Source organism: Engraulis encrasicolus, chromosome 12 (assembly GCF_034702125.1).
Source record: "Engraulis encrasicolus isolate BLACKSEA-1 chromosome 12, IST_EnEncr_1.0, whole genome shotgun sequence".
Lineage (NCBI taxonomy): Eukaryota > Metazoa > Chordata > Actinopteri > Clupeiformes > Engraulidae > Engraulis > Engraulis encrasicolus.
This window is the reverse complement of record NC_085868.1, coordinates 5,863,015-5,872,895: the sequence shown is the minus strand read 5'-3', so window position 1 is coordinate 5,872,895 and position 9,881 is coordinate 5,863,015. Positions and strand designations below refer to the sequence as shown.

The following is a 9,881-nucleotide window of genomic DNA, read 5'->3' as shown; positions in this document are numbered from 1 at the left end:
AAATGCCATGTTAATTCGAAGGCGCCACCCTGTTCGGACACACATGAACACACGCGGACACACGCGCCAGTTGAAGCGCTGGCGGGAAGTGCGGAGATAGAACCATTTCTGTGGTAGAAGTGGAGGTGCTCTCGACAGGAGGAGTACCGTGTTTCAAAATAAGTAAAAGAAGGAGACACACATGAACGAAAACACTGTAAAATAGCACACTGTCATACTCCATTGTCATTCAAAGCAAACTGTAGCTTGCACGGTCAATATTATTTGCAATTTCGTGTTTCTTCCACTCACACGCATGGTCTGAGGTGTGCGTAGATTTAGGCACATTTCTACGTTCAAGTACATGTTCATAAATCCCACACTTTGCTCAGGAATGATCGCACGCACGCTTTACGCACAGATCTGTGCCTAAGAACGCTTGATAAATGAGGCCCCTGTTCTTTTGGTCTCGACAGCAGCGTATTACCTACCGCGTAAACACACCAAAAGAGACAGAAGCTACAAAGCTTCACTGAACTGTTTTCCTAGCAAGAACGACACCAGCGACAGAATATGCAAAATACAGAATACAAGCATTCCGACATTCCAATTGGTTGTTGGGGCTGTTGCCGAACCGCATCACAGGTCATCATAAAAATACTTGCGGACGTTCAACAACTAACTGTTACTCGTGACGTCCAAATCAGCTGTATTCGCCCTGATCGCTTTTGTCTCTTTTGTCACCAGCTCCTCTTTACAAAGTCAATTACTTCCAGTGCTGTTGTCACTCTTGACACGTACGGTAGAATTTAAGGGTAGAATTTAAAAGGTGAGCCGAGACTGAATGGCCAATCGCTAACGAAGAAGGATGATCAGATGAGGGGCCACACTTGGACCAATTAGTGAAAGTAACTGAGAGGTCAGTTGAAGTGGTAAGCTTTTTGACTACCATGGCCTGTCTGACGTTGACATTTGATTTCTTTCATGTTCCTTTTGGACCCTTCCCTTTCCATCCAACACGTTTCTTCACTGTATTACATAGGGTTACTGTATATGAATAAAAAATGGGCAAGACTCGAATTCGTCCTGCCTGCATGACACTTAGATACAGACATCTCTCGCTCTGTGTCATATATTCAACCCCGCTCGTCAACTATGTTAGAACTTTTCTGTTTTAACGTGTTTGTCTGTTGCCTAGCAACACAGAGGCAACATGAGCCTGAATTCCGTAAGGTTCAGCTTTTAGGTAGCTGACATCACACACACACACAGGTCACATCACCCCTGTTCATGTCACTCTGTGTGTCTGTGTGCATGCGTGCCTATGTACGTGCATGAGTGTGTGTGTGTGTGTGTGTGTGCGTGCGTGCGTGCGTGCGTGCGTGCGTGTGTGTGTGCGTGCATGAGTGGGTCTGTATGTCAGTTTGCATCCAGACTTTAAGGTACAAAGCAGGAAACACTTAAATAGAGCATAGAACATGAGAGCCTGCAGCAGAAAGCTATAAGCATTACTCACTATATGATCATAACAGATGGGTCCTGTCAGGACCTACACAGTCCACAGCAAAAGGAAACACGTTATGTGTGCGAGACAAGAGCAAATATGTATTTAAAATGTGCAAGCATTCCAGAAACCGACCCACCAACCAATATATTGGTGTATATTGAGTCATGTGCATCAGGGCTTGACATTGGCAACTACCAACCAGCCAAATGCTGGTAAAGTGGGGCAGTGGATAGTAATAATTCCAGTGCCACTAGGCAGTTTAGCAGGTAGTTTACACTTGGTCATCATGACACGTCACGTTGTTTGACATGTTGTTTGACACATGTTGTTTGTGCATCATAGACTTGGTTTGAATTTGTCTGATTTACTTCTATGTCAACTATGTGAATGCTGTGCTTTTCTTCTTCCTAAAATTTCTTCTGAGCGTAAACATAGTCTACCATCGTAGAAAAATATAACTTTGTGATGGCTGAATAGCCAGGGACTGTGTAAAACCACTAGCTATGTTGACCGTTGAGACAGGAAAAAATCAATGTCAAGCCCTGATGTGCAAGCGGAATGCAATGTAATGGGTAAAACGGTAACACTTTACTTTACAGATCGCTAATAAGGTGTTAATTTCATAGTAATTTCTCAGTAATTTCAGTCTAATTTTATGGTAATAACTGCGTGTTATTAGTAATAACAGCAAAATAACCATATGGTTTCCAGTGCAATTACACTATAATTTCTCATTAATAACAGCGAAAATAACCATACAGTTTCCAGTGCAATTATGCTGTAGTTTCTAGTTAATAGTAGGCTAATGGAAACAGCTACTGTGTCATCATAGTAGTTAGGTGGTAGGTATGCCAGTAACTAAACGGTATCAGCCGAAGTAGTTTCATACTAATTAGGCTACATCAGGGCCGTAATGTGCAATATTTCCTCTTCCTATGTTATTGCATAGAAACGACCACCCAAGCATCCTTGTATTATTTCTGCTTAATTACCTTGTAAACAATTGAGTAGTTATATGGAAATAAGATAGAATCAGGGCCGTAAAATGCATTATCACCTATTCCACTCAATTTTATGGAAATTACATATTTTCATGGTCTTAAAATGTCTTATTTCTTATTTCCACTCAATTACTTAGTTATTATCATTTTTAATACAATATAGACTAGCCTACTATGAAGTGATTCAAGTACACAGACAAACACATTGTGTGCAAAACGTTGTTTATTTTTCAAATCAGTTATGAGATTCATGTTCACTGATGTGAGGTTGTCAATCTGCCACCATCCAGAGGAAGTCCTGTGAACACAAACAAACAAACAGAGAAGTCAACTGCAAGACCGGTTTCACCACGTTTATTTTTTTATGTTATCAATTCACCATCACTAAATTTGCTTCTGAAATGCAGTAAATCTTCCTCAGGCTGACATCGTTGCTGATTTATAAAGGCAAACTCTAGCTAGCACCTAGCCTCAGTCATTGAAAACATGCATCATTGTTATTTTGCTGTTATTACTAATAACAAGCAGTTATTACCATAAAATTAGACTGAAATTACTGAGAAATTACTATGAAATTAACACCGTATTAGCGATCCGTAAAGTAAAGTGTTACCGGTAAAACTTTATTTTAGGGATACATCTATTAGCACTAATACATACAATGTTTCTGTATAAGTAACTTGTAGGCATGTACAAAGCAAAATCAAACATTTGTTAGGAATGTATTCGCAAATGTCTTGTTCATGCACAATAAGGGATTTATAACCATTTTAACCTTAGTAAGGACCTAGTAGGCCTTAGCGTTTGCTTAGTACATGCCTTACAAGTTACTTATGCAGGCATTAACATTGTATGTATTAGTGCTTATAGATGTATCCCTAAAATAAAGTGTTACCATATAATGTAATGTATTAATCACATTATAAAGTAGTTTGCAACATGCAGTATATTTGTGTTAAACCAAAAATTATCTTGGTTTCTACTGCCTTTCTATGGTCTGATTGTAAGAAGGAGTGATTCTAGAACGCAATGGTTCTGGAATGTTAGCATTTCTCCACACATGTCCAGTTGCCAGGCAGACCTCTTACAGACAGACAGGAAAGTGTCTCTTTGCATCATAGTCTGAAAATGGCCAAGCAGTAGCTCATGCTACTGTAAAAACATGAACACATATTGGGGGGTGTGTGTGTGTGTGTGTGTGTGTGTGTGTGTGTGTGTGTGTGTGTGTGTGTGTGTGTGTGTGTGTGTGTGTGTGTGTGCGTGTGGGTGTGGGTGTGTGAGAGTGCATACGAGTGCATACAAGTGTGTGTGTGCGTGTGTGTGTGTGTGTGTGTGTGTGTGTGTGTGTGTGTGTGTGTGTGTGTGTGTGTGTGTGTGTGTGTGTGTGTGTGTGTGTGTGTGTGTGTGTGTGTGTGTGTGTGTGTGTGCGCGCGTGCGGTTACATACTTGCATACGTGTGTGTGTGTGTCTGCATTCGTACATGTGTCTCCTTGCATAAATGTGTGCATGCATGTCTGCGTGCATCTGTGTGTGTGTGCGCGCACGCTCATCTGTGTGTGTGTGTGTGTGCGTGTGCGTCTGTCAGGGGCCAAGTTGTGGACAGCGTCATCATTATCACCCCGGCTAGAAGTATACTGAAGAGGGACAAGGGGCCAAAAGCTAAAATAGCTCTTTAGCTCAAGTGCTCTACCATGTGTCCTGCGCGTGTGAGGCCCGTGTATGTGTGTGCTTGCTTGCTTGTGTGTATGAGTGTGTGTCATGCTCTGTGTGTGTTTGTGCGATAGGTGCGTGGAGTGTGTGTGTGTTTGTGTGTGTATGTGTGTTTGTGTGGGTGTGTTCGCGCGTGCGTGCGTGTGTCTGTGAGTGTGCGTGTCAATGCATGCGTGCGTGTTTGTGGGTGACGTGTGTATTTGCGCTCTAGACCCCACAGCTTGTCTGCGGTGCAGTGGCCTAGATGATGTCTGCAGATTTATTATCATGTGGTCACACGGTACTGTATGTGACCACGTGCAGAGGCTCGCCGGCGAGGGTGGGCGGGGACAGATCACTGGGGGTGGGATGAAAGTTTAACAGGATGCATCAACAGAGGGAGGTTTGGGGTAGGAGAGGGCTACACAAGGAGGTGGCTGAGAGTTCATATTTTAGAATTTGATGACCCTGATGAAGGCGTAAGCCGAAACGTTGGTCTTATTAAATGTAACTGCATGAAGTTCTGAGTGTGCGACGACCATTCTTTTTCAAGTTGAGAATTTGTACTTTAAGCAACAGTTTGCTAGCCTGGGCGAATAGCCGACTGTTGACTCCGTCAATCAGTCTGGCAAAAGCCATGAGGAATCCGTCTCCGTGGACGATGGGAGATGTTCTGATCTTACTCTATCATTTAAATTAATTGAAGTTCCAAACTCAAATTAAAACCCATATTGTGCTTTATTAGCATGCCTGTTATGTTATAGCGTCGCAAAAGCATACAAATAACAAAACGAAAGTGTGAATATAGTTACCTTAACCAATCAGTAACGGAGCTTGCGGGTGAGTTCTACGTCACCATTCTCAACTGTTTGCTGATTGGCGAAACACTGAGAGAACCGAGCTCGAGGCTTTTGCCAGACGATGTGCGGAGCCAAAATCCTTGGGTGGAGTACAGAGGATGGCGTCGCGAGGCTAACAGTTTGCCCTCCTCAATGGACAATAAATGCTCGATGGAAAAAGGGGTGCTGTGGCACAGCCCCACATTTGGGCTCGCATGCCCTTGGAGACCCAGGTTGGAGTCCGGCCTGTGTCATGTCCCAACCCTACCCCCATCTTTCTGTCCCAGTGATTTCCAGTCAATTTCCACTGTCCTGTCATCAACAAGGGCACAAAAAGCCCATCAAAATTGAAATTAAAAAATGCTTTAAATAAAAAAAAGATAATTAAAAAAATGCTTGACGGAAACAGTGAATTCACCGAAGCGCTTGTGGGATGTACAGTAAGGGGTAGGACTTTCCTGTCATTTAGTAAATGTTGTGCCATTCAATATGTAGTCAAGTTAGAAATGCTCTGGATCATCTGAATCATCCAAAGAAATTAGCTGATGGAATGGAAGCCTCTGGTAGCCAGGGACAACAGCCTTCAAAACAAACCACCCTTACTTAGCATTACTGTTATGTTGACCACAGCATCCCTGGCTTTAAAGAGAAGGCGTCCGCACACACGCGTACGCACACACACTCGCGCTCACGTGTGCCCACTCATACACACACACGCACGTGCACACACACACACACACACACACACACACACACACACCACCACCACCACCACCACCACCACTGTGCCTTGTCCACGTAGGTCTGGAGGTGCCAGGGACATGGAGCATGGTGTAATGGCACAGCAATGCTCTCTTCCAGTAGTGTACCGTGTATTTAACTTAAGCCAGCACAGCGTAGCACTGACGGTAGTGTAATCTAGCTGCTCCCTTTCAACCATCCTGACTGATATGGTGCTAATCCTGGTACTTTATGAGGCAGACAGGCAGTGTGTGTGTGTGTGTGTGTGTGTGTGTGTGTGTGTGTGTGTGTGTGTGTGTGTGTGTGTGTGTGCGCGTGCGTGCGTGCGTGCGTGCGTGCGTGCGTGCGGCTCAATCCTTCCAAAATGAATGGTGGTGCATTTTGAGAATGACCAATGAAACGTTCCCTGTGATTCAAAGTCTGCCAGTGCAGCATTCTCTTACAGTAATTGCATCTGCTGTTTCCCACGCCAGTAATGCTGGGAAGTGCTTATTATCAGTGAACAAGCCAGATTCATAATCTTCATGTCGTCACCTGTGACCCGGATGAATCTACTGAGACGAACGTTTTGTCATCATTATTTGCTAATACTATGGCTTACGTGGTCCTCCAGCAGTTTGGTTCTCTAGCACTCTGATTGTTAATGTCAGTCAATTCCAAAGTATGTGTGGGAACGGGCGATGGTACACGTGGCACCGAAGTGGCACCATGGAAACTGGCACCCATTTCCCTTTTGGCTCATCTGAAAACAGCCATACAGTCTTCAGTCTGCTATCAGTAAGCTGGGCTTGCTCATACTACCTGTGACACTGCATAACGTTTTTTTTCTAATTCTACACAAGATAGGAGACATAATGCTAAAGGACGCTAGACATACCCTTTGCAATTCCTTCAGAGAAATGCATTGACAACACCAGTTAGCCAGACCTAATTCTCATAGAGAGTTCCAGTCGCGATAGCTATGCTAATAGAGAAGCACACCTCTGTCTTCCTACATTCTGCATTCCTATCACTTACATACCACCGCATGTCATATGTACACAGGTCATCTGTACACAGGTTGTATGTACGTAGTTGCCATACAGCACTGCCATAGCTATCACCAGGGCAGTGCTGTCATGACATTACATTACATTACATTACATTACACTTAGCTAGCGCTTTTATCCAAAGTGACTTACAGATATAACAGGGCATTGGTTACAGTCCCTGGAGCATTGTGGGGATAGGTGCCTTGCTGAAGGGCACCATGGAGGATGGATGGGATTGGTAAGGGTGGGCATTGAAAAATGAAAAAAAATAGAAAATAAAAGTCCGCACACCAAGCTCCAATTTCTCTTAAGTTAAAGGGACAGTTTGGTCAATTTCAACATGCAGTTGTATTGCTCACGCTACCCTTGACTTGTCAGTACCTGGTGATGCCACATTTTTCGGCTCAGCCCTTTCCGAGATATGAGCAATTCTAATGGGGGCAGCGTTTGTTTACATTTTTAAAAAATGAAACATAGGCCAACTCCAAATATTTTCCCAAAATGTACTGCTGTTTGCTAGTTGTCTGCTGATGTTTTATAACCTTTTGGATGTTTTTGGGAATAAATAAAAATGTTTTTTTGAAATGTAAACAAAGAGCTGCCCCATTACAATGACCATGATCTCGGAAACAGCTGAAGAAGAAGAAAAAAAAATCTCAGGCACTGACAAGTCCAGAGTAGTGTGAGCATTACAACTGCATGTTGAAATTGACCAAACTGTCCCTTTAATGTAATGGCCAGCACGCCCTTCATCAGACCAGGGTGGAGATTGAACCTGCAACCCTGTGATCTGCTGTCCTAGTCTCTAACCATTACACCACCCTGTCATCTGAAGGGCGAGGAAGGAGGAGAGTAAAATGTAAATATGGCTCTCCTCTTTAGCCCCCCGCTGTTCAGCTGCCATAGGGAGCAGTGTTCCCCTGTCTTACATACTGTATGTACCGTAGCTTCTGAACAGCACTGTCTGACATCATTTGTAGTTCCAGAAGGCCCACACCCCTGTGTCACAGCTCCACAATGCTCTGCAAATGAAGGAGGCAAAAGAGGAGAAAAATGAATATAAATGTAAATATAAATATTAATATGACCATAGAGCCGTACCCGCCTGTCTTACATTTAGTGCGTATGTAGCACATACATTGCACACTACATATACACATCGGCGCTGTCCAGCAGAAATCTTGCACACACTATTTTTTTGATCTACCGGTACCATCTTATATTAGTTATTTATTTATTATAAAATATAAATCAGTACTCCTAATCTCCTGGTCTCCATGAGTATATATGTGTGACATATTCTGTGCTAACCCTTTTACATAGATTTTTGACAATAAAGTACACTTGACTTAACTTGACTTGACTTCTTAAGGGCCAACCTTAAATGATGAAATGCTTGTTTGTTAAAAAAATAAGTTATTTATATGTTAAAAGAGAAGATACAATGTTTCTGTATCTGTAACTCTTGCACAGCCATACAATGGAGAGCTCCACAGTACGTACTGTCATCTGAAGGGCGAAAGGAGAGAAAAGTAAAACTAAAAATATGGCTCCTCTTCAGCCCCCCACTGCTGCGAACTCACAAAGGGAAAAAGTCACTAGTACAGATTTACTGACCTCTCAGTGCTTTGCACGCGTACCTGCACATGCATGCAAGATACATGTACATACACATACATACTTTCTCTCTCTCTCTCTCTCACACACACACACACACACACACACACACACACACACACACACACACACACACACACACACACACACACACACACACACACACACACACACACACACACACACACACACACACACACACACACACACACACACACACACACCAATGCACTTCAATAACTGTCGTGCAATAGTAGAGTCTTGTAAAGCAGTAACTAGGCCTACTGGTCCGTGTATGACTTTTACTGCTTGTCACACACACACACACACATACACTACTACTACTACACACACACACACACACACACACTCACACACACACACACACACACACACACACACACACACACACACACACACACACACACACACACACACACACACACACACACTGGCCGTATTTTAGAGGCCATTCTCAAATGACACATCACCACTGGCTGTCCATCAAACGTGTGCTGGCTGGCCTACGCTGGCTGACGCGTCATCGGGTCACTGCTATGACGCAGGGGGTTGGGGGGCTCCAGTGTATTATTGGTATAGTGTGTATTATTGGTATAGTGTGTGTGTGTGTGTGTGTGTGTGTGTGTGTGTGTGTGTGTGTGTGTGTGTGTGTGTGTGTGTGTGTGTGTGTGTGTGTGTGTGTGTGTGTGTGTGTGTGTGTGTGTGTGTGTGTGTGTGAGACAGAGTGTGTGTGTGTGTGTGTGTGTGTGTGTGTGTGTGTGTGTGTGTGTGTGTGTGTGTGTGTGTGTGTGTGTGTGTGTGTGTGTGTGGACGGTCTCCAAACGAGCAGGGGGGTCCACAGCAGTGTGTAAGCGGTAGCAGGGCAGGAATGGGGGTGTCGAGTTGGGGGGGGGTGTCGAGTATGGGGGATTGAGGAGGGTGGCTGTGTCTGACAGCGAGCTCTGAGCTGTGCTTATAATAGCCTACCACCAATGGCTGAGAAGGCACTCGGGACACTAGAGTAGGGCTGGGGCTGGGGCTGGGGCTGGGTTGCTAACTCTGTACACCAGTGACTGCTTGCTAACGCAGGACTGTAGTTCAGTGTGCAGTTCAGGGGTGGGCTAGCGTGCTAGCCAGCCGGGGTAGAACACACAGGGCAGGCAGGAACAAGGATCAAGAGCGCCTGAGTGAGTGGCTATAAGATTGTGTTATTTTGCATTTGCACATGACGTGTGTCCAATCTGGAACAGCAGATGAACTGCTGGTAGTGTTGTTGTTGTTGTTGTTGTTGTTGTTGTTGTTTTGTTGTGTGTTTGGTTGAGAAGCTGCACTGACTTTTTGGCAGTCCCTACTGCGTGTTAAGTTGCGAACACATTCATGAGTGCTGTTCAACGGCACAGAATGTAAGCACGAAAACATAACACACTTTAATTATTTAGCTTGCATCACTCAGATGTACAGTAAGGGCTTCTGGTTT

General features: G+C 44.0%; 1 protein-coding gene across 2 annotated transcripts in view; it reads left to right on the top strand.

The window, feature by feature from the left end:
* Positions 1–9,881, top strand: part of tns1a (tensin 1a) — a 120,091-nt gene that overhangs the window by 62,174 nt on the left and 48,036 nt on the right. The window lies entirely within an intron of this gene.